This window comes from Capricornis sumatraensis, chromosome 20 (genome assembly GCF_032405125.1).
Source record: "Capricornis sumatraensis isolate serow.1 chromosome 20, serow.2, whole genome shotgun sequence".
Classification (NCBI taxonomy): Eukaryota; Metazoa; Chordata; class Mammalia; order Artiodactyla; family Bovidae; genus Capricornis; species Capricornis sumatraensis.
Window position 1 is genome coordinate 36,835,170 of NC_091088.1, and position 27,530 is coordinate 36,862,699.

Below are 27,530 nucleotides of genomic sequence, written 5' to 3' on the forward strand. Positions count from 1 at the left end.
CTTTGGATGGGTTATTCAAAATTATTTTCCCCATCTTAAAAAGATCAGTAAAATATCTGCCTGCAGAATTATTAGAAAGAATGCAAATTATCTACAGTTAGTGTCATTTACATTTGTGAGTACATATAGTCAGTGAATGTTAGTTTGCTTTATGAGCCATGTCAATATTCCTGGCTAAATTGATATTTAGTCTGAAACTCATGGTTGATAAAGTCCCAGATTTGGATGTTAAATAACACTTAAAGAAAACCACACTATTCTTAAAACTTAATGGGATACTATTAATACATGGTGAGGAGATACCCCATGCCCAGGGGCAAAGGAGAAGCCCCAGCAAGATGGTAGGAGGGGCAAATACGAATTTGGAATCAGAGCCGATTCCCACCAGAAACACTCAGAGGGCTCAAACAAACCTTGTGTGCACCAGGACCCAGGGACCGCACAGAGACTGAGGCAGAACTGTGTTTGAGCATCTCCTGTGGTGGTACAGGTCAGCAGTGGACTGCCACAGGAACGGGGGCTCTGGGTACAACAAACTTGGGTATGGCATAAGCCCTCTTGGAGGAGGTCGCCATTAACCCCACCAGAAAGCTGCCAGAACTTACACAGAACTGGTAAATAAATTCTTGGAGGGCACGAACAAAAACTTGTGTGCACCAGGACCCAGGAAAAAGAAGCCGTGATCCCACAAGAAACTGACCCAGACTTGCCTGGGAGTGTCCAGGCGTCTCCAGTGGAGGCGTGGGTTGGTGGTGGTCTGCTGCAGGGTTGGGGGCAGTGGGTGTAGCAGTACATGCATGGATCTTTTAAAGAGGTCACCATTGTCTTCTTTACCTCCACCATAGTTTGGCCCCAGGTAACTAGCTGGGAGGAACAAGCTCCACCCATCAACAGAAATTTGATTTAAAGATTTACTGATCATGGCTCTGCCCATCAGAACAAGACCCAGTTTCCTGCTCAGTCAGTCTCTCCCATCAGGAAGCTTTCATAAGGTTTTTCTCCTTCTCCATCAGAGGGCAGACAGACTGAACACTACAATGGCTCCAAAATCATTGCAGGCAGTGATTGCAGCCATGAAATTAAAAGACACTCCTTGGAAGGAAAGTTATGACCAACCTAGATAGCATACTAAAAAGCAGAGACATTACTTTGCCAGCAAAGGTCCATCTAGTCAAGGCTATGTTTTTTCCAGTGGTCATGTATGGATATCAGAGTTGGACTATGAAGAAAGCTGAGCACCGAAGAATTGATGCTTTTGAACTGTGGTGTTGGAGAAGACTCTAGAGAGTCCCTTGGACTGAAAGGAGATCCACCAGTCCATCCTAAAGGAGACCAGTCCTGGGTGTTCACTGGAGGGACAGATACTGAGGCTGAAACTCCAATTCTTTGGCCACCTCATGCAAAGAGTTGACTCATTGGAAAAGACTCTGATGCTGGGAGGGATTGGGGGCAGGAGGAGAAGGGGACGACAGAGGATGAGATGGCTGGATGTCATCAACGACTCGATGCACATGAGTCTGGGTGAACTCCGGGAGCTAGTTATGGACAGGGAGGCCTGGCATGCTGCGATTCATGGTGTCTCAAAGAGTCGGACACGACTGAGTGACTGAACTGAAGTGAACCAATCATCTGATCACCTGGACCACAGCCTTGTCTAACTCAATAAATTATGACTCATGCCATGTAGGGCCACCCAAGGCAGATGGTCATGGTGGAGAGTTCTGAAAAAAATGTGATGCACTGGAGAAGGGAATGGTAAACCACTTTAGTATTCTTGCTGTGAGAACCCCATGAACAGTATGAAAAGGGGAAAAGATAGGATATTGAAAGAGGAACGCCCCAGGTCAGTAGGTGCCCAATATGTTACTGGAAATCAGTGGAGAAATAACTCTAGAAAGAATAAAGAGACAGAGCTAGAGCAAAAACGACACCCAGCTGTGGATGTGACTGGTGATAGAAGCAAAGTCCAATGCTGTAAAGAGCAATACTGCATAGGAACCTAGAACGCTAGGTCCATAAATAAAGGCAAATTGGAAGTGGTCAAACAGAAGATGGCAAGAGTGAACGTTGACATTTTAGGAATCAGCGAACTAAAATGGACTAGAATAGGTGAATTTAACTCAGTTGACCACTATATCTACTACTGTGAGCAAGAATCCCTTTGAAGAAATGGAGTGGCCATCATGGTCAACAAAACAGTCTGAAATGCAGTACTTGGATGCAGTCTCAAAAATGACAGAATGATCTCTGTTCGTTTTCAAGGCAAACCATTCAATATCACAGTAATCCAAGTCTATGCCCCAACCAGTAATGCTAAAGAAGCTGAAGTTGAACAGTTCTATGAAGACCTACAATACCTTTTAGAACTAACACACCAAAAAAATGTCCTTTTCATTATAGAGGACTGGAATGTTAAAGTAGGAAGTCAAGAAACACCTGGAATAACAGACAAATTTGGCCTTGGAGTACAGAATGAAGCAGGCCAAAGGCTAATAGATTTTTGCCAAGAGAACACACCGGTCATATCAAACACCCTCTTCCAACAACACAAGAGAAGACTCTACACTCGACATCACCAGATGGTTAACACCAAAATCAGATTGATTATATTCTTTTCAGCCAAAGATGGAGAAGCTCTATACAGTCAGGAAAAACAAGACCAGGAGCTGACTGTGGCTCAGATCGTGAACTCTTATTGTCAAATTCAGACTTAAATCGAAAAAAATGGGGAAAACCACTAGATCACTCAGATATGACCTAAATTAAATACCTTATGATTATACAGTGGAAGTGAGAAATAGATTCAAGGGTTAGATCTGATAGAGGGCCTGAAGAACAATGGGTGGAGGGTCCTGACATTGTACAGGAGACAGGGAGCAAGACCATCCCCAAAAAAAGAAATGCAAAAACCAAAACAGCTGTCTGGGGAGGCCTTACAAATAGCTGTGAAAAGAAGAGAGGCAAAAAGTAAAGGAGAAAATGAAAGATATACCCATTTGAATTCAGAGTTCCAAAGAATAGCAAGGAGAGAGAAGAAAGCCTTCCTCAGAGATCAGTGCAAAGAAACAGAGGAAAACAAAAGAATGGGAAAGACTAGAGATCTCTTCAAAAAATTAGAGATACCAAGGGGACTTTTCATGCAAAGATGGGCTTGATAAAGGACAGAAATGGTATGGACCTAACAGAAGCAGGAGATATTAAGAGGTGGCAAGAATACACAGAACTGTACAAAAAAAGATCTTCATGACCCAGATAATCGCGATGGTATGATAACTCACCTAGAGCCAGACGTCCTGGAATGCGAAGTCAAGCAGGCCTTAGGAAGCATCACTATGAACAAAGCTAGTGGAGGTGATGGAATTCCAGCCAAGCTATTTCGAATCCTAAAAGATGATCCTGTGAAAGTGCTGCAGTCAATAAATATGCTAGCAAATTTTTAAAACTCAGCAGTGGCTACAGGATTGGAAAATGTCAGTTTTCATTCCAATCCCAAAGAAAGGCAGTGCCAAATAATGCTCAAACTACTGTACAATTGCACTCATCTCACATTTTAGTAAAGTAATTCTCAAAATTCTTCATCAAGGCTTCAACAGAACATGAAATGTGAACTTCCAGATGTTCAAGCTGGTTTTATAAAAGAGGAACCAGAGATCAAATTGCAAACATCTGTTGGATTATAAAAAAAGCAAGAGAGTCCCAGAAAAACACCTATTTCTGCTTTATTGACTATGCCAAAGTCTTTGACTGTTTGAATCACCACAAACTGTGGAAAATTATTCAAGAGATGGGAATACCAGACCACCTTACCTGCCTCCTGAGAAATCTGTATGCAGGTCAGGAAGCAACAGTTAGAACTGGATATGGAACAACAGACTGGTTCCAAATTGGGAAAGAAGTACGTCAAGGCTGTATGCTGTCACCCTGGTTATTTAACTTCTATGCAGAGTACATCATGAGAAATGCTGGGCTGGAAGAAGCACAAGCTGGAATCAAGACTGCTGGGAGAAATATCAAAAACCTCAGATATACAGATGAAACCACCCTTATGGCAGAAAGCAAAGAAGAACTAGAGAGCCTCTTGATAAAAGTAAAGGAGGAGAGTGAAAAAGCTGGTTAAAACTCAACATTCCAAAAAATGAAGTTCATGGCATCCAGTCCCATCATGTCAAATAAATGGGGAAACTGTGGAAACTGTCACAGACTTTATTTTCTTGGGCTCCAAAATCACTGTAGATGATGATTGCGACCATGAAATTAAAAGATGCTTTCTCCTTGGAAGAAAAGCTATGACCAACCTAGACAGCATATTAAAAAGCAGAGACATTACTTTGCCAACAAAGGTCCATATAGTCAAGGCTATGGTTTTTCCAGTGGTCATGTATGGATGGGAGAGTTGGACTATAAAGAAAGCTGAGCGCCGAAGAATTGATGCTTTTGAACTATGGTGTTGGAGAAAACTCTTGAGTCCCTTGGACTGCAAGGAGATCAAATCAGTCAACTCTAAGGGTAATCAGTCCTGAATATTCATTGGAAGGACTAATGCTGAAGTTGAAACTCCAGTACTCTGTCCACCTGATTTGAAGAACTGACTTATTGGGAAAAAACAAACAAACAAACCCTGATGCTGGGAAAGATTGAAGGCAGGAGCAGACAGGGATGACAGAAGATGAGTTGGTTGGACAACATCACCCACTTGATGGGCATGAGTTTGAGCAAGCTCTGGGAGTTGGTGATGGACAGGGAAGCCTGGGGTGCTGCAATCCATGGGGTCACAATCAGTAAGACATGACTTAGCTACTGAAATGATGTTTATGGATGGATAGAAATTCCTCTCAAAGAGACAACATATATAATGGCTCTTCAAGCACCCTAATTCTTTGAGAACTAAACAATGGTTCAGGAATCATGACTATTTTTTAAAAAACAGTCCACAGAATTGAAAAGGTTATGCCCTTCCATCTCCTTCCGAAAATGATCAAGTTCATTTTTAATTTTTTTTCTCTCTCTGATTTAAATAAGTAGACTTTTAGCTACTTGCTATGTTGTTCAATGTGTGAAAGTGTTATTTGCGGATCTTTGGAGCCTGAGTAGAAAATCCCTCATTTAACTTGAGGCCTGGGATCAGTGCCTGGTTTTGACAGTAGATAGTTATGTGATTGAATCTTTTAAGTGCAAACATCACTGTGGTGTATGTGAGAGGTGCCAGGAGTCCTGAGCAATGTCATCAGACGTCTCACATGTCCCAGCACTTGAGGAGTGGGGAATTATATATGCACACACATACATATACATGCACACATATACACACATGTTATACACACATATAGATATATATACACACATATATACATATATATATAGTTTTGAGTTTTACAGAGGTCTTAGAATTAGGACTCAATCTGACCTTTTCTGCAAGTAATGTTGATGAGTGCCATTTCCATAATGAATAAATGTGGAGTGTCAAGTCAGCATGGAGATTTTATATTAAGCACTCTCCTTGTCAGCCAAAATACATAGTTCCCTAGATGATGATGATAATGATATGCTAACAATAACAGTGCTAATAGTGGTAGAATATCAATAATAATATAACTAACATTTTACTAGGGACACTATATAAAATATCTGCTTTAATATCTTGATAACTCTTTAATTTAGGATTAATATACCCCTTTCAATGATAGTAAAACTATGCCCAAGAATTACTCTCCCAAAGACATGCAACTAACAAACATTTATCAAGGTCTGGAAAACAGGCTTAGTAGCTTGTTCCACAGTGGCATGGTTTAGCCATACTCTTATCTCCAGGAGTTAGCACATGATGTTTTATTTTTATTTTTTTTTTATTATTAAATTGTTTATTCTCCTGCAAGGCTGTTACTTCACTGTATAAAAATAGCACCAGCAAACACAGTATACTGCAAAATTAAGATAGTAATATTCTTCATTGGACACTATACAACTAACAAACTTTTCTCCACTGGCAGTTATTTCTAGTGGGAAGATAATTTTGACCCAAATGCAAGGATAGCTGTAAGCAAGTTACAGTGTCATATAAGGTTTAAGATAACCATGTTATCCTTGAATTACATAATTTTTGTAATTAGTTTTACCAGAGATAATTTCAGGAATTCTGAATATTATAACTGGAGCCTAGCCTAAAAATCACAGGATGCTGTGGAAAAGATGCACAGTGTTTATCTGAAGTCATTAGAAAGTTAAATGGCATTTTCTTCAGGAAACATTGTTACAAGTAGTTTCTTTTGCTAAAAGTTGCTTTTTAAATATCTATCCACCACTAATTTAAGACAACTATGCTAGATTAAGTTGTTTCAAAGTAGTTTATTTAGGGGTTCCATTTTCACTCCTCAATAGATTTTATGTATTTCTCATATGCTTCTTCACTCATTAGTTCATCTAGTTCTGAAGGGTTACTGAATGTCATCTTGATCAGCCAACCATCTTCATAACAAGACTTGTTGACAAGTCCTGGATTTTCTGCTAGAGCTTTATTAATTTCAGTTACTTCTCCTGATAGAGGAGAATAGAGTTCACTAGCAGCTTTCACACTTTCCAAAGAACCAAACTCCTCTTGTTTGTTCAACTTTGTCCCAACTTCAGGCAGACTACAATAAACAACATCTCCCAAAGCTTCCTGTGCAAAATTGCTGATTCCCACTGTTCCAACACCATTTTCTGTTGTTACCCATTCGTGTTTTTCTGTGAATTTCCGCACCGACAGCAGAGCAGGGCCGGTGCGCAGCGCCCGGACGGCACCCGCTCGCAGTCCCCAGGGCCGCAGCGAGCAGGGCGCGCTGGGTGCCGAGATGGCGCGGAGGCTGCCGACCGCGGCCCGCACGCTCCGCACCGCGCGCAGCGCCATGTTCGCACGGGTGCAGAGGGTCTCCGCGCGGCACCTAGAGCACCCCAGCACATGATGTTTTAAAAACTTTGTGCTACTTCATGTCTTTTCCACCCCCTTTACCTTTCATTCCCACCAGCAGTCCAAGCACTACTGGTAATAGATGTCTCAAGTTGCCATAGGACTGGGCTGCCTGTTCCATTTACCTGCGTTACCCGTTAACTTATCTCAGCTTTCCTGCAAGACATAAATTCCTTGAGAAGAGAGGATATGACACCCTTGTAAATCCTGTGCATACTGAGTAGCTTAACACATATTTGGTGAATAAATTATTACCATGGATTTTTGATGGTAGCTATTACATAGTAAATCCATTGCATGAGGCAGGTGGTTAATTCACTCATCACTAATCCTCATAATAGCTCTATAAAGAAAGTATATTTAAATATATATATATTTTACCACTATCACTACTGCTACCACTACTACAACTATTATTATTATTGGCATTTTAAAAGTGATTAGAAAGTCAGCGAGTTTAAGTACCTAGTTCTCACTTGCACTGACAAATAATTGACAAAGCTAAGAAAATTGTGTGACTGTAACTTTATCCCCTACTGAAGCAGCTTTTGAATTTGCCATATTAATGTCAAGTGACTAAGCCATGATGCTTTTTAATTCTGCTTGAGTTGCTCCTGTTGCTATCCAGCTTCTTCAGCCCTAGGTTGGTGCTATTGAGGAAGAAAGAGAAAATCTCTACTGTTATAAGAGCCTTTGTGAAAGCAGTCTTATCTTTCATCTCCTGGAGTTTCCTGTATTTGCATAATTGTTTTGACTCTGCTGTCTCTATTGAATCCTCTCTCTTTTCCTAAAGTTAAAGAACAGGGCAGATGCCCATGTGCACACTCCATTCAGGAGTGGCCCTTGGCCACCTCATTTCTCAGTGGCTTTTGTTGTGCTCATCTGTTCAGGAAGCCTGGTTCTACAAGGGCTCATTTTCTGATTAATTGCATTCTCAGACCCTTTAAGAACGCTGGTGCACCTGCTCTCCACTTCACCGTCTCTTTTGATCTCTCTAGAAATACCCAACTTTGATTATGTGAAAATCTTCTGTAACTGTAATACGTGCCTGAAAAGCAACTGAAAAGCCTCTGTTGTGACTATTTTGACCTGAAAGAGAGGCTATTTTAGGACTTGTGTGTAGTGACAAGATTAAAAAAAAAACACCCAGACCTTCTTGTCTCTGTGTGTAATTTAGTTCAGCAGATAGAATTTGACCCCTCTGATGTCTGGCAGAAATTGTATATAGGAGAGTTGCACAGTTAACACTTTTAACATAATTTTTAAAATGCTAGTCTAGTACCAAATAGCTGTTTTCTAAGAAATCATATTGCTGAGAAAGTAAAGGGAAAAACTAGAATTATGACCCCATTTCTAAATAAATACTTAAGATGAAAAAAAAAACTGGGAAAACAATCATTATAAACTAATCAACACTATAATCAGAATAGTCACCATATAGCACAATTTATTTCAGGGATGGGATTATCATCTATTTCTTGACTACTTACTTTTTGCAAAAATTTCTCTAATGGCACTTACTATTTCCACTTTGTATTCTAACTATTCTTGTTAATGTTATCCTACTTTCACTTTTTTCTGAATGCTTGCTTTACGAGTATTTCTTTTAAGGAAAATCTTATATTTTTCTTTATTATGTATTTTAAAAAATCATTTCATTTCCCGCCATCTTAGGGCATGGAACAAGGTGGAATCCCAATAATTGCTCAAGAAATAAGTAAAGAGAGGTGCATTTACCAAGAATTACATGTACATTAATTTATTCCTTTGTTAATTCATCAAGACATCTTAAATATCTGTTATGAGAAAGCATTATGATAGATGTTAAAAATGGAAATTTAGAGCAATCAAATAAAAAGTGACTAAGACTTGTTATAGCCTTTATATTGACATTACTTAAATGCCTCATTATTTATTCATAACATTACAGAAACAATGTCTTCACATATTGTCTCCAAATACAAACTGTCAGTGGTAATAACTAGAACAGGTAGAATGACATTTCTGAGAAAACTGTCATACAACTTGGCAAGTATTTCATGAAAAATACCATTTTTTTTTTCTCATGGGATGAATCATAGATGTGTTAACTTAGGAAAAGTAAATGTTTTATGTGTACCATCTGGAGAATACTTATAAGATTATATTCTTTTATAACTTTTGTGTTTATTTTTTTTGAAAAGAGTGCTCAATATAGTCAAGTCATGCTATCCAAGCATTTAGAAGGGAAATTGGAAGTCAGTGACTCCAATTCCTCTGTGAAATTTAAATTCTTACCATACACATATTTGATTACTCCAATGACAGTCAATTCACTGACTTGTGTTTCAGCCTCTTTCAGTTTATGTCGGCTTCTTTGAAAAACTTTGATTTCTTTATTATTGCCAGTTCTATTTCTTACAATAGCAATATGAAGACAACATGGATATTTCACAAAACTTTGATATCATGGTCATTGTAAGAGTTCTAAGATTATATTTCTGCCTTGACTCACTTTTGCTAAATTTCATTCAGATTCTTTTAAAAAGAAAAGACATTTTTGACTGGCCATAAGATCTTTCTGCCTGGCAACAGAGATCTTATTTTATTCAAGCTGTACTATAGTCTAAAATAATTTAACTCTTGGTGGAAACTTTCATTTCCAATTTCAGTTTAAGCAGATTTCTTATAAGTTGACTGTCCATTAAGAGTAATAGTTGTTTCTCTAGCTTTAAATCTTATTTTCAGTCAAACAAAATGTCTCATTTCCCTTTTGGAACATGGGTCTTTCTTGTTCTTTTAGAGTCTCTAATTAGCTCATCTGTTTCAAAATTAGTCAACAATTAGGAACAGATCTAGTTTTGTGTTTACTTTGTTTGTTTTTATGAATCATATTTGTAATATGGCTACTTGCTTTTGGTAATCTCTGATCATGCTTTTCTTTTCCAAATGGACAGAAAGATTTTATTCATCCACTATTATTCTCTACATTCATCAAGTAACAATACAAGTCTTTCCCTTTTTATTTGAAGCAGAACTCTGTATAAGAGTGTCAAATATGTTATATAGAAAAGAGAAGAAAAGGATACTAGAGACTTCATAGTTTGCATGAAATGAGTGCATATGACAGAACACAATGACTCTTAGTCATTTTTGAATGAACAAATTCTCTGACCCTCTTCCTCTATCTAAATACTCTACAGAGAATGTTTAAAAGGTATTAAATGGCTCTATATTTATATCTATCCTATATGTAGCTGAAAGAGTTTGAGACTGGGATCTAAGAGGCCTGAGTGTTTTGCTTGCTTCTTAGTAACGACTGAACATAGTCAAGTCAAAACTATCGATCCTCAGTTTCTCTAAAAACAGAGGTAATGGGTTCATGAATTTTCTTGGGCTCTTGTGTTTTAACTTGCATACTCTTACAGCTTCTCAGGGTTGTTTCAGAATTGTATGAGGTTAAGTTAAATAAAAAACAACACTGCAAAAATGGAATTTTTATCAGTTAAAAACTAGGAGTCTCTTTCACACATAGTAACTCAGAACTTTTCAGATTTCCTTGCATTGTACAAGTGATAGCATCCTGTTGTCCTCCAAAGTTGGGAGTCCTTTTTCTTTCAATAAGTAAGTCAAAAAAAAAAAAAAAGAATTAAGCCAAAACTTCTTGAGAAGGTGGCTACTATTAAGTAAATTTACTTTTGGAGCCTTACAAAATGCAAGCTCGGTAGGCTATCACCATTTGCCTTTTTAACCTTCATCTTTTTTTCCTCAATGAACTCCCCAAAATCTGTCTGTTAAGAGAACTGTATCTGTTCATTTTTATACCTAGATTAGTAATTGCCTTAAAATCTAGATTGGCCTGAATAAATGGGTACATCTTTGAATAAGGTACTAATGTCACCATTTGAAAAACATTTTCAGCTATAAGCTCTTCATAAAAGTAGGATAAAAAATAATTCTGAATTGGTTGCATTTAGGCTACTTTTTTTTCAGTGATGTTTCCTTCACTCTCACTTATTGTAGGATATCCAATAGTCACAGGCTTTCTTCTTTGTAGATGTGAGTATTGCGTTAAATATTTTAGCGAATAGGCACAGAGATTTTTATAAGTAGGACCTAAGATGATGGAGATGTCTTTGTGTGTATGTATTTAATCATACATAAACATAGACAGAAGAGTTTAAAGAAAACACATGTAGCCCTAATGCTACTTCAATGTGGAAGAATATTTTGCTAACCCAAGAACTTACAATGGAGGAAAGAGTCTCTTCAAATAAACAGTGCTGGGAAAACTGGAAAGCTACATGTAGATTTAAATTATAACATTTTCTTACACCATATACAACAATAAACTCAACATGGTTTAAAGGCCTAAATATAAGACCAGAAATCATAAAACTTCTAGAAGAAAACATAGAACACTTTTTGACATAAATTATAGCAAAAAATTCTTTTGATCTATCTCCTAAAGCAAAACAAAAGTAAAACTAACTAAATGACATCTCAATTAAATTTAAAAGCTTTTACACACCAAAGGAAACAATCTATAAAGTGCATAGAGAACCTACTGAATGGGATAAAATATTTGCAAAGGATATGACAGACAAGTGTTTAATATATAGAATATATAAATAGTCCATACAATTTCGTATTAAAAAATTAGAAAATGGGCAGACGACCTGAACAGACATTTTTTTCAAAGAAGACAAACAGATGGCCAATAGGCAAATGAAAGGGTGCTCAATATCGCTAATCAGAGAAATACAAAGCAAAACCACAATGAGATATCACCTCACATACATCAGAATGGCTCTCATCCAAGAGACCAGAAATAACAAATGTTGGTAAGGATGTGGAGAAAAGGGAACCATAGTATACGCTGTTGGTGAGAATGTAAATTGGTGCGGCCACAATGGAAAACAGTAAGGAGGTTCCTCAACAAAATAAGAATAGAATCACCATATGATCTAGCAATTCCACTTCTGCGAATATATCTGGAAGAAATGAAAACACTAATTCAAAATGATGCATGTGCCCTAATGTTCATAGCAGCACTATTTACAATAACCAAGACATGGAAGCAACCCAGATGCCCCTGAATGGATGCTGTGGGGTCTATGTACATATGTATACACACACACACACATAATGGACTCTTAGCCATACAAGAGAATGAAATTTTGTCATGTGCAATAACATGGTAGGACCTGGGAGGTATTATGCTTAGAAAAATAAATCAGCAGAGAGAGGCAAATACTGTATGTTATGACATATATTTAATCTAAATAATAAACAAATGATGATAACAAAACAGAAACAGAGCTATGTATATAGAGAAAAGACCAGTGGTTACCAGCAGGGGGAAGGAATAGGGGAGGGACAAGATAGTGGTAGGAGATTAAGAGGTATAAACCACTATGTATAAAATAAATAAGCTATAAGCATATATTGTATAGCACAGAGAATATAGGCAACACTTCATAATAACTTTAAATGTAATCTATAAAACTTTGAATCACTGTGTTGTATGCCTGAAACTAGTATCATAAATCAACTAGTATCATAAATCAACTCTACTTCCATAAAAAATTTAAAGAAGAATATTTGCCAATTCACTATACATCTTGCTGCTTGTTTCCAGAAACAAAATGTTTTTCTACCCCCTTTCTCTTTAAGGCTATTAGTTTATAATCAAAGAAAAGACATAAAATGGCAAGGAATTTATCTTGGATGTCATCACGTTGATCTAACAATAAAAGCACTTCACTGAGGGACAAAGAGACTAGTGGCAAGAACAATACTTCAGGTATTTGTCGAAATACCGGAAAGGTAAATTTTAGTACATGTAAATTATACCTCAGTGCATGTGTGCTTTGCCACTCAGTCGTATCCAAGTGGCCCAATGGACTGTAGCCTGCCAGGTTTATCTACCCATGGAATTTTCCAGGCAAGAATACTGGAGTGGGGTGCCATTTCATACTCCAGGATATCTTTCTGAACCTGCATCTCTTGTCAGGCAGATTCTTTACCACTAGGAACACCTGAGCAGCACTTATACCTCAATAACGGATCCTTAAATAAAGCGGTAAAGAAGAACAGTAGAAGAAGAGGGTGAGTGGTGCCAAGCATTTATGTCTTCAAGGGCATATTCAGTTTAAGATTGCTTATTTCCATGGTGCCCAATCACATTCCTACTTGACATCATCTTGGATCACAGATTACTTTTGAGATTGCTAAGGCAATTGCTTTGCTCAAGGTAAAGCACTGTAACTACAACCAGGGCTCTCCAGTCCAGAGCATCTTTGTTTGGTACTGAAATTTTGGACCTATGTTTTCTAGGTTCTCGCTTGACACTTAAGTTTTCACTAAGTGGAAACACAGGACACTGAATAATGAATATGACACCCCTGGACAAAAAAGATGTCAGTTTTTGAATAAATATAATTCTTATCTATCAGGAGGAAAGTTTTGAGTCTCATAAACTTTTTTATTGCTCTTCAAAAGGTTTCAAAGGGATGAGATTCCAGTCACCAACAGCACCAAACAACCTCCATCATGCCTCTTTTTTTGGCTCTTCTTCCTGACTCACACTTTCCAGTCACACAATCTCCTTTCCTGGCATAGCTTTCTTTGACTCAGGTTCTTCTTTCTAAGAGGTAGCCAAGTCTATGGCAAAGAGAGAGAAGGACTAACATGCAATAGGAACTAATTTCGGTCCTCATATTCTTTTTAAATTTTATATGCATTATTTAATCAGTTCTATCATTACTATGAGGTAAGATTATTATTTCTACTTAACAAATTTAGGAATTGAAACTTAAAGAGAACAGTGTTTCTCAAAGACCATGATTTTATGTAGGCGATCCTTCTGACTTTAAACTCAACATTTTCCTGCAAAACTGAACTGTCTCAGGTGGAAATATATCTACTACTCAGCCAGTAGATTTTCTTAATCTGCAGTTATACCTCTTTTTAAAAAAACTATTAATACAAGTCATTGCTTTTAAAAAATAAATTAAAATTAACTCTCTCATTCCCCACCCCCAGAAAAATATAAGCATGCGCAATCATTCTATGATTCCTCATATTGGTAGGAGTAGGTCATATATGTTTTTGTTCCAACAGCTCCTGTAGAAAGCTTGTCTTTACACATATTATGGTATCTTTAGTTAGATTCCTACTTAAAGCTTAGCACTGAGTAAAATTACTAATATATCATCACATAGCTTATTATATTTAAAATATTAATCATCTCTATTAGTATATAAGTTATTCCAAACCTAAAAGAAGTTAAGTGACTTGAAGGCCTCCATTGCTAATAACTAACATAGAAGGAAAGAACATCAATTTATCTGGCCCAAATCCTGTGCTCTTTCCAGGCTTTGAACATTTATTTAATTGGAATCAACCATGACAATATTTGACCCCAACTGTTAGAAAAGTTGTTCTCAATATTGATTTTATTATTTTTTACAAGATAAAAATTCTCTAGCATTACAAATATTATGAAAGGTAAGAACTTGAGTTAATGTTCCAAATTTGATGGTATCTAACATAAATGTAGCCCCTTATAATTATCTCACAATTATCTGATTTCTTGTTTGCTCATTAGCATTCCAAAATGAAACTAACTGTGATGCAAATAAAAATTTTACCATAGCCCAAAGTATCCCTCCTTAGGTCTCATAAAGAGACTATCGAGAGCTGGAGTTTCTTCTTCCTCACTCAATAAGTGGATCACTTAACAACCTCCTCAATCTTCTATAGCCCTTTAGGGATTTCAAAGAACTTTCATATAATAATTTGACTCTCATAACAATCCTATGTGGCGGGAAATGTAGGGAATATTATTGCCATTTTACAGGTGAAATGGATACTCATATAAGCTAGAGTACCTGTCAAAGAATAGAAGAGTATGAGTACTTTCAATGTCTTTAAATTTTATTCAGTATATTCCAAATAATGGAATTGTTGTATGCATTACCTCCACATACTGAGCATTAGAAAGGTGGTCAATTAGGATATTATTGCTTATTGGCATTCCTGTAGGTGGCTTTTTGTATCTATGACTATTGTTTCATACTGGCAAGGACTGACTAATCCTCACCGGTACAGTTCAATGATTAAGGGTGAAAAGCCAGACTTGTCAATGGCAGTGGGAATGCAGATGTGTATAACCCTAAGGAAAATGACTAATGTGTAGAATTCACAAATGTCTAATTAAGTAGGTTGAACACAGGACCTGTGACACCCAAAATCAGACAGATTCTGGTACCATGACCATATGAAGCTCATAGAGGAAAGGGAGGCAGATTCCAACTTTCTGTTGAAAGAAAAAAGAATATCAGGATCCTAGCCAGGTATCATCCAAACCATGATCACTATCATCACTATTGATGATAAAGAGTACTATCTTTGAACTATATACATAACTATACATACCACAAGCCCTTTAATACCTCCAACCATTTACATGTTAACTTCTAATGTCCTTCAACATTTCCCACAGCTTATGTTTTGTACTCCTATGTCATAGACTAAATGAGGTAGGTAGCTATGTGTACATCATTAAGTTGCAGTTAAGGTGACAGAAGTTAAGAATGGTTATGGAACATTTTCAAGTGTCTTCAGCTTCTAAGAGGTGAATCAGACTCAGAGCTCTGTTCTTACCTAAGGCACAACTGCCGCTTGACACAAGGAACTAGAGACTTCAGCTATAAACAAGAGCAGCAGCACCCGAATCCTGTGGACAAGGTTTCACATAGTGAGTTATGTGATTAATTGTGTGATTTTGGTGGCCTGTCTTAAATGAGGGTTCAAGATACTGTACCAAGACAATGATTTCAATTCCAGACACTTCACTCACTTCACCTGCCCCTACCATGCAGCAGTTTAAAAGGAATTAATAAACTGTCCCTTGAACTTGTCAGGATTTTCTTAGACTTGAACTTTGGCTAAAGTTCTGGAGTAAGAAAATTAATATCTAAAGTCAAGTAAAGCTGCATGAGCCAATTACTGGTTTTCTAGATATGACATGCTTTCAAGTAGCAAAGTAAAACAGCTCCTTGGGTTTTTATCCACAAAGCTTCTCAATTGAGTAGACGATGTGAGAAATTAAAGTCTGGGCTCTATCCTCTTTTATATAATATTCATTAAGATTTTAAATGCCTATGATAGATTTCTTTGTTAGCATTTTTCATTACCCTTTCTTTATGGTCATTTTTCATTCAGTTTTCAATCTATGCTACAGTCCTTGCAGCTAAGGTAATTTGAATTAAATTTTCAGCAAGATCTTTTTTGTATGTGTGTTTGTAAATTGCTATCAACTTGTTTTATTACAATCAAGATATTTTCTATCCACTCTATTCCTCTATCCACTAATTTAGTGAGCTTATCAAAAAAGCAATCAAGTTTGTCTGGCATAACGTGTTCTTTATAAATTTAGCATGGCCCCAGAGAATGTAATCTGCTATTTATTAGCAAAGCAAGTGACAGAAGCATGAGGGTTTTTTTTTTTTGTTTTTTTTTTAAGCCACACTCCTCCAGGGGACCATTGCACGGACTGATTACTGGTTTGAAAGGGGAACCATAATCTGTTCTCTTTAAAGGTATGGGGCCCCTAAGGTAAGGGGTGAGTCTCTAGGAACTCACATAGAAATTTCAATTTTTGAAACTGAATGGATTTACAAAGGACTGTATCCTAATGTTAAATCAAAGGCCTTGAAGTGTCATAACATGGCATCTGAAAATCTGCGGCTGGTCAGAGCTAAAGCTCACAGTCAGTCCTGTTAAAACCTGAGGGGGTCTGAAAGGGCTTGCCATCTACCATACATTTTAAGTATTAACCTTTTAATTGACTTCATCATACTTTTTATTGGACCTATTTAGTTAATTTTTCTTGAAAAAATTAATTTTGTTAAATAAACTTTGATATCCTCCCTTTCCCCCTGTGTGTATTAGCATAAGGAAGGACATAAATAAGTGCAAATAAATGAAGCATTTAAAAAACTCCTGGTAAATCAGGTCAGTCTACATGTAGATTAAGTAAAACAGTTCTTCTGAAGGAGCCTGCAAAATTAAAGTACTCTTTCTCCAAATTTAGCAAGTAGATGGATTGTTTAAATGCAGTTTGGAATTCCGTTCACATAAAATCAGAATTACAGATTCTGATCCACCAACTTCAGGAACAGTCATCTTTCAAAATCATCTCTTAAGGTGAATTTGACAAAGATGTCCCTAAAGCTACACTTTGAGGAAACACATATGTTTTAAAGTACTACTGAATTGGAAGAAATTATTAATATGCACACACACACACATATATATATACACACATATATTTATATATTCACATATCTTTTATTCTGCTGTAGTAATATAATTGTTAGCATTTATACAGTACCAAAACACCTGATTAAAAATGTGACATGCATGGCAGTTATGCACTCTTTCTACTGTTGTTTTCTTTGGCCAGAAACAATTTTCTGGCCAAAATATATAACATATCTATATATAAATATAGATATTGCTATTGATATATATATCAATATATGTTATATACAAATAATATATATAACATGGCCCCAAACTATTTTCAGTGGACAATGGGATATATCACCTTCCTCTCCACCTGGGAAGAAGATTGGTGAGTAACCCTGCCCAGTGTCTACTGACATCCTGAAATAAACTAAATCTGTACATTCCTAAAAGCGAGACCTAACCCAGGCTCTGAGTATGAAGAAAAATACAGAAGAACTAAAGAAACATGAAATACTGTCCTTGCAAGACCCATTAGAAATAACTTAATTCACTGTCAGCATTTAATTATGAGAATAGTTTTTTTTTCTATGTTCGGGAGCCCATGTGTGAAAAAATAATCAATATCACAGAGGTTTTTTGTTTTTGTTTTTGTTTTTAAGTAGGAAAAGATATCCAAGTCCTCAGACTAAATACATGCATTCTTTCAAAAAAGGGCATAATTATATATCTATTTATAGCAAAAATAATTTGATTCCATAATCTCTGTGGTTCATTGAAATCTATAAAGGCATATTTATTTTCCAGTAAATGGACACTCATGAGAGAATGCAATGGACCATTGTCTTAGTTAGTCTGGACTGCTATAACAAGTTACCAGTGACTGGGTGGTTTACAAACAATGGAATTTTACTTATCACAATTCTGGAGGCTAGAAATTGAAGATCAGTGTGCCATAATAGTTGGAATTTGGTGACTGCCTTCTTACAGGCTGCAGACTGCTGATTTCTAGTTGTATTCTCACATGGTAGAAAAAAGAGGTTGAAATCAAGCTTTCTTGAAACTCTTAAAAGGGCAATAACATCATTCATGAGGGCTCCACCCTTAAGACCTCATCTAATCCTAGTTACCTCCTAAATGTCCCACCTCCAATTCCATAGCATGGAATATAGTTATAGATGTATCTATAACTTTTGAGTTATAGCTATAGGTAACATTGTATGCTTAAAAAAAAATAATGGATTTAAAGTTGCAGCACAAACATGTAAAGAACCTCCCATTTTTACATTAAGAAAAATCTGGACAAACTGAAAAATCAACAACTTTTCTCAGACACATCAGAGACCTAAAGTTTCAGGGAAAATCATCTTCATGTACTCTGGAGAAACAGGCACCTCTAGAGAGCCCTGCCTATCAGGTCAAAATTAATAGATTCACATACAAACAGAGGAGCTTGGTGGGCTACAATACATGAGACCACAAAGAGTTTAGACACACAAGACAACAACAGAAAGACATATAATTATTTTAATGAATTTCTGGGACTAAATGTGAGGCAAAGAGAGACTCCTGAGGACTTCAGTATTAAGAGGATCTCTACACATTACTTTGCCAACAAAAGTCTGTCTAGTCAAGGATATGGTTTTTCCAGTAGTCATGTATGGATGTGAGAGTTGGACTATAAAGAAAACTGAGCGCAGAAGAATTGATGCTTTTGAATTGTGGCGATGGAGAAGACCCTTGAGAGTCCTTTGGACTGCAAGTAGATCCAGCAAGTCCATCCTAAAGGAAATCAGTCCTGAATATTCATTGACAGGACTGATGATGAAGCTGAAACTCCAGTACTTTGGCCACCTGATGCAAAAAGCTGACTCATTTGAAAAGACCCTAATGCTGGGAAAGATTGAAGGCGGGAGGAGAAGGGGACAACAGAGGATGAGATGGTTGGATGGCATCACTGACTCAATGGACATGAGTTTGAGTAGACTCCAGGAGTTGGTGATGGACAGGGAGGCCTGGCGTCCTGCAGTCCATGGGGTCACAAGAGTTGGACATAACTGAGCGACTGAATTGAACTGACACTTCCTCGGCTTTACCCCCAGGAATGTCATCAAATTCTCACCAGGGAGATTCTAGCATAGTTCCCTCCTGGATCTAGCAAAGAAAGAGTAAGAATAATCACTGTAAAATATATTAAGTCTTCTCCTTGGCAACGGTCCACTCTTCCAAATACAGTCTTTTCCACAGCATTAGCCACACACACACACACACACAGACACACACACAGAGACACAGAGACACAGACACACACAGACACACACAGACACACACAGACACACACACACACACACACCACCGCCCCCCCGTCCCCCCGACCGGCAGTGAGGGTTTCAAGGCTGCAGACTTGGTCTACAGTAGGAGAGGAACAGAGTAGAGGATGGGGGTAATAAAAAGGCCATACCTCTAGGAATACACTTGTGAAAATCACAGTCCCAACACACAGGTTGTCAAATACTGAAAATCATAAGGTTGCAGAATGCTCTCATTCTTCCCCCATGACACCACCACACCAATGGGGTTCCAAAGTGATAAGGGTGGTTTACAGATGAAAAAGCTGCAGGCCACAGACTATCACTAAGAAGGAGTACTTAGGGAATTCCAAAGGCAAAGGAGGAGACTCCCCACTCTCTGCCAACAAACAAAGCAAGCAAATAAGCAACAAGATTAATAGCAGAAACTACAGGAATCTAAAGGCCCCAGCACCTAACACTGCACCAAACAACTGAACATGTACAGTGAATGGCTTGCTGAGCGGAAGAAATAAAAACAACACAAATATCAGTGTATGAAGAGACAAAGCAATCATCAGAACTGTATTCAGATACAGTTGCAGAAACTATTTCACAAGGGGCAGGAGGGAAGAATAGGAGATACTCTGTTATAAGGATCATCTACTAAATGTGAGGGAGTAGCGCAATATTTAAAGGTGCGCTTAGATTTGGTAAAACTCTCTTTGTAAGCTATCAGCAGTTCCTTAAAAAGTAGATCAATAAAACAAGTAGAGTTAATACAGCAAACATAAGTTAAAATTGAAGCATATAGAATGCTCAATTAAAATGAGAGAAAGCAGAAAAAGAAGGGAGAATAAGCGCATGGACACATTTAGAAAGAAACTAGAAACATAGATATTAACATAACTATATCAACAGTGACTTTAAACACAAATAGTCCTAAAAACACAAATTAAAGGACAGATTGTCCTATTGGATTACAAAAATGAGAACAAAACTAAAATCCAAGTAAAAAATCCATTTAATATAAATATTCAGATAAGATAAGGGCATGTGGAGAAAGACATAGCAGGTGTGCCTTAATCAAAAGATAGTTAGAGTAGCTATACTAACGTCAGAAAAAAAAATTTGAACAAAGACAATTATTAAACACAAAAAGGAGCATTGCCATGACAATAAAGAGGTCAAATTTCTAAGAAGACATAATGAGTCCACCCAACGACACCAACATATGCACCCAACAGAGTGTCAAAATATATAAAGCAAAAATTAGTAGCATTTAAAAGCGAAATAGAAAAATTCACTATAATAATGGAGAATTAACAGCTATCTGTCAATAGTTTATAGATAAATCAGACCGAAAATCTGTAAGAATGTAGAAACCTGAACAGCACTGTCAATCAAATTTACCTAATTAATGTTTAGAGAATATTCCATCCAATAACAGCAAAATACACATTCTTCTCAATCTTACATGGATCAATCACCAAGATAAAACTGCATTCTGTGCCATAAAACAACCTGTACAAGTTCAAGATAATAGAAGTCAAACAAAGTATGTTCAAAGATCACAATGAAATTAAACAACAAATGAAACCTATAAAAGAAAGATAGCTAGAAAACCCTCAATTATCTGGAAATTTAACACTCTTTTAAAAAACGCTTAAGTCAAATAAAAAGTCTCAAGAGAATTAAAAGTTATTCTAAATTTAATAAAATAGGAAAACACACCTTTTCAAATATAAGATGCAGTAAAAGTGGTGTTGAGAGGGAAATTTACTATATTAGAAGAAAATAAATATCTCAAACGAATAAGCAACAAACCTTATGAATCTAAAGACAGAGCTAATAAAGCTTAAATCAAGCTGAAGACAGATTAAAATTAGAGCAGAAATCAATGAAATTGAAAATAAGAAAATTGTAGAGAAAAATATGTCCGGGAAACCAAAGCCTGATTAATCTTTGAAAAACTCAGTAAAATTTGCTAATTACCCAAGCTAACAACAACAAAAAACACAGAAGACATTTACTAATGTTAGAAATGAACAAGGAGGTCATCACTATTTATGCTTTAGATGTTAAGAATGAAAATGGAAATTATGTGAACTCTGTATTTAAAAACTTTAGCGTTTAGATGAAGCCAATCAATTTATCAACAGAGTCTATCAAAATTCACACAATGGAGATATAAAAAATGGACAGGTATTCCATGTTCATGCAATGGAAGAGTCCATACTGTTAAAATGCCAGTTATTCACAGGTTCATATACAGATTTCATGAAATCCCAATTAAAATGCCAGCAAGCTGTTTTGTATACATTGACTAAATGATTCTAAATTGTGTATGAAAGGGCAAAAATCTATTATTACTCAACAAAATGCTGAACTAGAAAATCCAAGTTGGAGGACTCATATTCCACAACTGTGAGACTTATTTTAGACTCAGTAATCAAGAGTGTGTTATTAGTGAAGACACTAACATAGACGAACAGAACAGAATATGAAGTCCCATAAATATAATCAACCTATTTTTGATAAAGACACACTCCCTCCCTCTGATCCTCCCTTCCCTCCTTTCCTTCCTTCCTCCTTTTTTTAAAAAATCTCCATTCCATATAGAAGTATTCCAAAAAATTATCCCTACTATTCTACATCAACTACTAGTAACATAATTGCTACTAGTACTTTTAAATAATTTAGATGTGAGGAAGTCTACCTTGGAAATAAGCATAATTTAAAAAATATTTTAACATAGGAAATGTTAAAAATTCTGACAAATGTTCATATAGTCAAAGCTACGGTTTTCCAGTAGTCATGTGTGAATGTGAAAGTTGAATCATAAAGTCCAAGTGCCAAAGAATTGATGTTTTAAAACTGTGATGTTGGAGAAACTGTTGGAGAGTCTTTTGGACAGCAAGGAGATCAAACTAGTCAATCCTAAAGGAAATCAGGCCTGAATATTCACTAGAAGGACTGATGCCAATGCTGAAAGTCCAATACTTTGGCCACCTGATGCTAAGAGCTGACTCATTGGAAAAGACCCTGATGCTGGGAAAGATTGAAGGCAAGAGAAGAAGGGGGCAGCAGAAGATGAGATGGTTAGATAGCATCACCAGCTCAGTAGACATGGATTTGAGCAACTCTGAGAGATAGTTTGCTCAACTATTGCTACAACTTAGTAGTGATAACAATAACTGAACAACAACAACAAAACTCAGAAAATGCATATTTTGTAAATTAAACAACTTAAATATCTATAAATTTTCATCATGGAGAGGTCATGGAAAATTGTAGAAGTATTATTTTGCATACATGAATTCAAAATAATGTTACAGATAAAAGAAAACTGTTTATAATTCTCAACCTACTAAATCATTGTTTTTGAAAGACAGAGGTTTATTGTATTTATTTTGAAATACTGAGAGATTATCACAATAATGCTTGTCAAGTAAAAAAGTGAAAACAATTAAAGTATTAAAGCTTTGTAGAATTAATTCAGTCTATTGGTTTTGAGTAGTTATTTACATTGTTATTCTATTTTGGGAGTTTATAGTATTCAGCACTAAGTTAGATTTGTATTCTTTTGTAAGGTTTAGTTTAGATTAAGATAGCATCCCCTTATCCTTTATTATGAAGGGATGGTTTGCATTTTATGGTGTGCTTTTTCATCATACATTTTTTCTAATTATTACTTTAATATTACTTTACTTTAGTAATATTCTAATTATTACTTTAATATTTTTGTTTCCCTCTCCATTTCACCAAGGGGGAATCATTACCTCAGAGAAGTTCTCTAGTCCAAATAGCTACTGCCTTTGTTCAGTTCGGCTGCCATAATGGAATACTATAGACTGGGGTGGCTTAAACAACTGAAATGTATTTCTCACAGTACTGGAGACTGAGAAGTCCAAACCCAGATGCTGATAGATTCACTGTCTGGTGAGGGCCCACTTGCTGTGTCTTCACACTGAGGAAAAGATCAAGGCACTGATTCTTTCATGAGGGTTCCATTCTCATGACCAAATTACCTCCCCAATTCTCTACCTCCAAATATCATTTCACTGGGGATTAGGTTTCAACATATGAATTCCGAGGGGATGGAAACATGCAGGCAATAGCAAGTTTATGGCATTAGAATTAGATTTATATTTTAGCTCTTTGGGCTAAGCCATGATATATTCCAACTAGGCTTGAAGATATTTGGTTAGAATAGTAAACGATTATAGAAGGAAAACCAAACAAATCATCAACTTTTTTTCAATGTATTTATTTTAATTGGAGGCTAATTACTTTACAATATTGTAGTGGTTTTTGCCATACATTAAAATGAATCAGCCATGGGTGTACATGTGTCCCCCATCCTGAGTCTCCCTCCCACCTCCCTCCTCATCCCATCTTTCAGGGTTATCCCAGTGCACCAGCTGTGAGTGCTCTGTTTCATGCATTGAACTTGGACTGGTGATCTATTTCACATATGGTAATATACATATTTCAATGCTATTCTTTCAAATCATCCCACCCTTGCCTTCTTCCACAGAGTCCAAAAGTCTGTTCTTTATATCTGTCTCTCTTTTGCTGTCTCACATATAGGGTCATCATTTCCATCTTTCTGAATTTCATATTTACACATTAATATATTGTATTGACATTTTTCTGACTTACTTCAATCTGTATAATAAGCTCCAGTTTCATCCACCTCATTAGAATGGATTCAAATGTATTCTTTTTAATAGCTGAGTAATATTCCATTGTGTGTATGTACCACAGCTTTCTTATCTATTTGTCTGCCAATGGACATCTAGGTTGCTTCCATGTCCTGGCTATTGTAAACAGTGCTGCGATGAACATTGAGGTACACGTGTCTCTTTCAATTCTGGTTTCCTTGTTGTGTATGCCCAGCAGTGGGATTGCTGGGTCGTATGGCAGTTCTATTTCCAGGTTTTTAAGGAATATCCACACTGTTCTCCATAGTGGCTGTACTAGTTTGAATTCCCACCAACAGTGTGATGGGGTTCCCTTTTCTCCGCATTCACTCCAGCATTTACTGTTTGTAGACTTTTTGATAGCAGCCATTGTGACCAGCATGTGATGGTACCTCACTGTGGTTTTGATTTGCATTTGTCTGATAATGAGTGATGCTGAGCATCTTTTCATGTGTCTGTTATCCATCTGCATGTGTTTTCATTTTGTTTTTTGTTTTTTTTTTTGTATTTTGGTTTTTTGTATTTCCATACAAATTATGAAATTATTTGTTCCAGTTCTGTGAATAATACCATTGGTAGTTTGATAGGGATTGCGTTGAATCTACAGATTGCTTTGTGTAGTATACTCATTTTCACGATATTGATTTTTCCAATCCATGAACATGGTATATTTCTCCATCTATTTGTGTCATCTTTGATTTCTTTCATCAGTGTTTTATAGTTTTCTATATATAGGTCTTTTGTTTCTTTAGGTAGATTTATTCCGATGTATTTTATTCTTTTTGTTGCAGTGGTGAACAGAATTGTTTCCTTAATTTCTCCTTCTGTTTTCTCATTGTTAGTGTATAAGAATGCAAGGGATTTCTGTGTGCTAATTTTACATCCTGCAACTTTACTATACTTATTGATTAGCTCTAAGTAATTTTCTAGTGGTGTCTTTAGGGTTTTCTGTCTAGAGGATCATGTCATCTACAAACAGTTAGAGTTTTACTTCTTCTTTTCCAATCTTGATTCCTTTTATTTCATTTTCTTCTCTGATTGCTGTGGCTAAAACTTCCAAAACTATGTTGAATAGTAGTGGTGAGAGTTGGCCTCCTTGTCTTGTTCCTAACTTTAGGGGACATGCTTTCAATTTTTCATCATTGAGGATGATGTTTGCTGTGTGTTTATCATATATGGCTTTTATTATGTTGAGGTACGCTCCTTCTATGCCTGCTTTCTGGAGAGTTTTTATCATAAATGGATGTTGAATTTTGTCAAAGGCTTTCTCTGCATCTATTGAGATAATCATATGGTTTTATCTTTCAATTTATTAATGTGGTGTATGACATCAAATCATCAAATTTTAAACTGGTATAGACAAGCTGGTATACACCTGATTTCTGGTTTGTATTCAAATTCATCATGAAAAGGCAGTTTGTCCTTTTACTTGAATTCTGAAAGTTTTTCTGTCACCTGCTATTTTGCATGGATAAATTATTTCCAAATAACACAATGTATCTGTCACACACATCACTTTTTACTGGTTGCCTGAGGTATTCAGTACTCTAATGACTTTAGACCAACTAAAGTATAGATATAATAACATTAGAAATGGATGGTTTCATATATGATCTTTTGATTAAATAAGAATATTATATTATCATGCTTTCTTAAGTGAAAAGATCATTTATTTTTTTAAAGAAATCACACCCAAATACTCCTTCCATTTTGTTATTTCCAATGAACTCTTTTAATTATGTTACATGAATGATTTAAAACCAGTAATTTTATGCTAGCCCAATTATTAAATTTAGATGGGCATCATATAACACTGTAATGTATTTTGTGAGTGTTGGTAGAAAAGAACAGTATAAACACTAATATATATTTTTACAAAATATTTTTCAGCATCTACAAATGCTGTATTCTCAAAAGTATGTTTTTAAATACAATATAAACTTTCAGTATCCTTCATGGAATTACAGCCACTATAGTGCCTGACACAGATTATTTGGTACATTTCAAATCAACCTGCAGATATAGTTAGATAAAACATTGGGGAAATAAAAATCATACAGTTACTGGTTTTTAACAGTTCTCCCGCTTTCCAGAACTTAGTTCCTAGAGAACAAACACACACACACACATGCACACACACACACACACACAAATGCATGCTGTTTTTCTTTACTCAAGAAACCTATCCCCTATAGCTTTCTGAGAGGTATCATGGTGTCTATTATCTTGTTGAATTTAAGTGCTACCAATAAAATCATCTCTACCTAAAGCACAATAAGAAAGGAAGAAAGAAAGAATGAAAGAAAAGAAAAAGCACACTCTCCCAAAGGCAAGCTTAGTGTCAAATGTCTTTGGAATATCTTTTGTATTAGAGCAACAACTATCCTCTGTATCTGTTTAAAGTCCTAGTCACTCAATGGCTGTATGGAGAAATTTTACATATCGCAACTCAGATGTAAAAAAATCGAAGGATATTTGCTCTCATCTTGTTGTATATCTCCCAATCTATTTTCTGTATGAGATGACAGGGAAAGTACAGAGAAATTTAAAATTATACATATTAAGAATTTTGTTATTTTGATTTTTTATTCCCTCTCGATCATTGATTTAATCACTTAGCTAATTATTTACATCACTACTGATTTATAGGTAATTATTTATTCTCTGTTCTTAATTCAGTACCATAGATTTTTATTGTATTGCTCTGTTTTACCCCCTAGATCTGCTTATGGGGGACTCTTTCAGGTTAGCTCCTGTATCTTACTAACATCAGTTCAGTCGCTCAGTCATGTCTGACTCTGTGACCCCATGGACTTCAGCACACCAGGCTTCCCTGTCCAACACCAACACGCAGAGCCTACTTAAACTCATGTCCACTGAGTCAGTGATGCCATCCAACCATCTCATCCTCTGTTGTCCACTTCTTCTCCCACCTTCAATCTTTCCCAGCATCAGGGTCTTTTCAAATGAGTTGGTTCTTCACATCAGGTGGCCAGAGTACTGGAGTTTCAGCTTCAGCGTCAGTCCTTCCAATGAATATTCAAGACTGATTTCTTTTAGGATTGACTGGATGTATCACCTTGCTGTCCAAGGGACTCTCAAAAGTCTTCACCAACACCACAGTTCAAAAGCATTAGTTCTTGATGCTTAGCTTTCTTTATAGTCCAACTCTCCCATCCATGCATGACTACTGGAAAAACCATAGCTTTGGCTAGACAGACCTTTGTTGGTAAAGTAATGTCTCTGCTTTTTAATATGCTGTCTAGGTTGGTCATAAGTTTTCTTCCAAGGAGTAAGCATCTTTTAATTTCATGGCTGCAATCACCATCTGTAGTGATTTTGGAGCCCCCCAAAATA

General features: G+C 36.4%; 1 pseudogene; it reads right to left on the bottom strand.

The window, feature by feature from the left end:
- Positions 1 to 6,078: 6,078 nt before the first annotated feature.
- Positions 6,079 to 6,883, bottom strand: LOC138097186 (glycine cleavage system H protein, mitochondrial pseudogene; annotated as a pseudogene).
- Between the last annotated feature and the right edge of the window lie 20,647 nt (positions 6,884 to 27,530).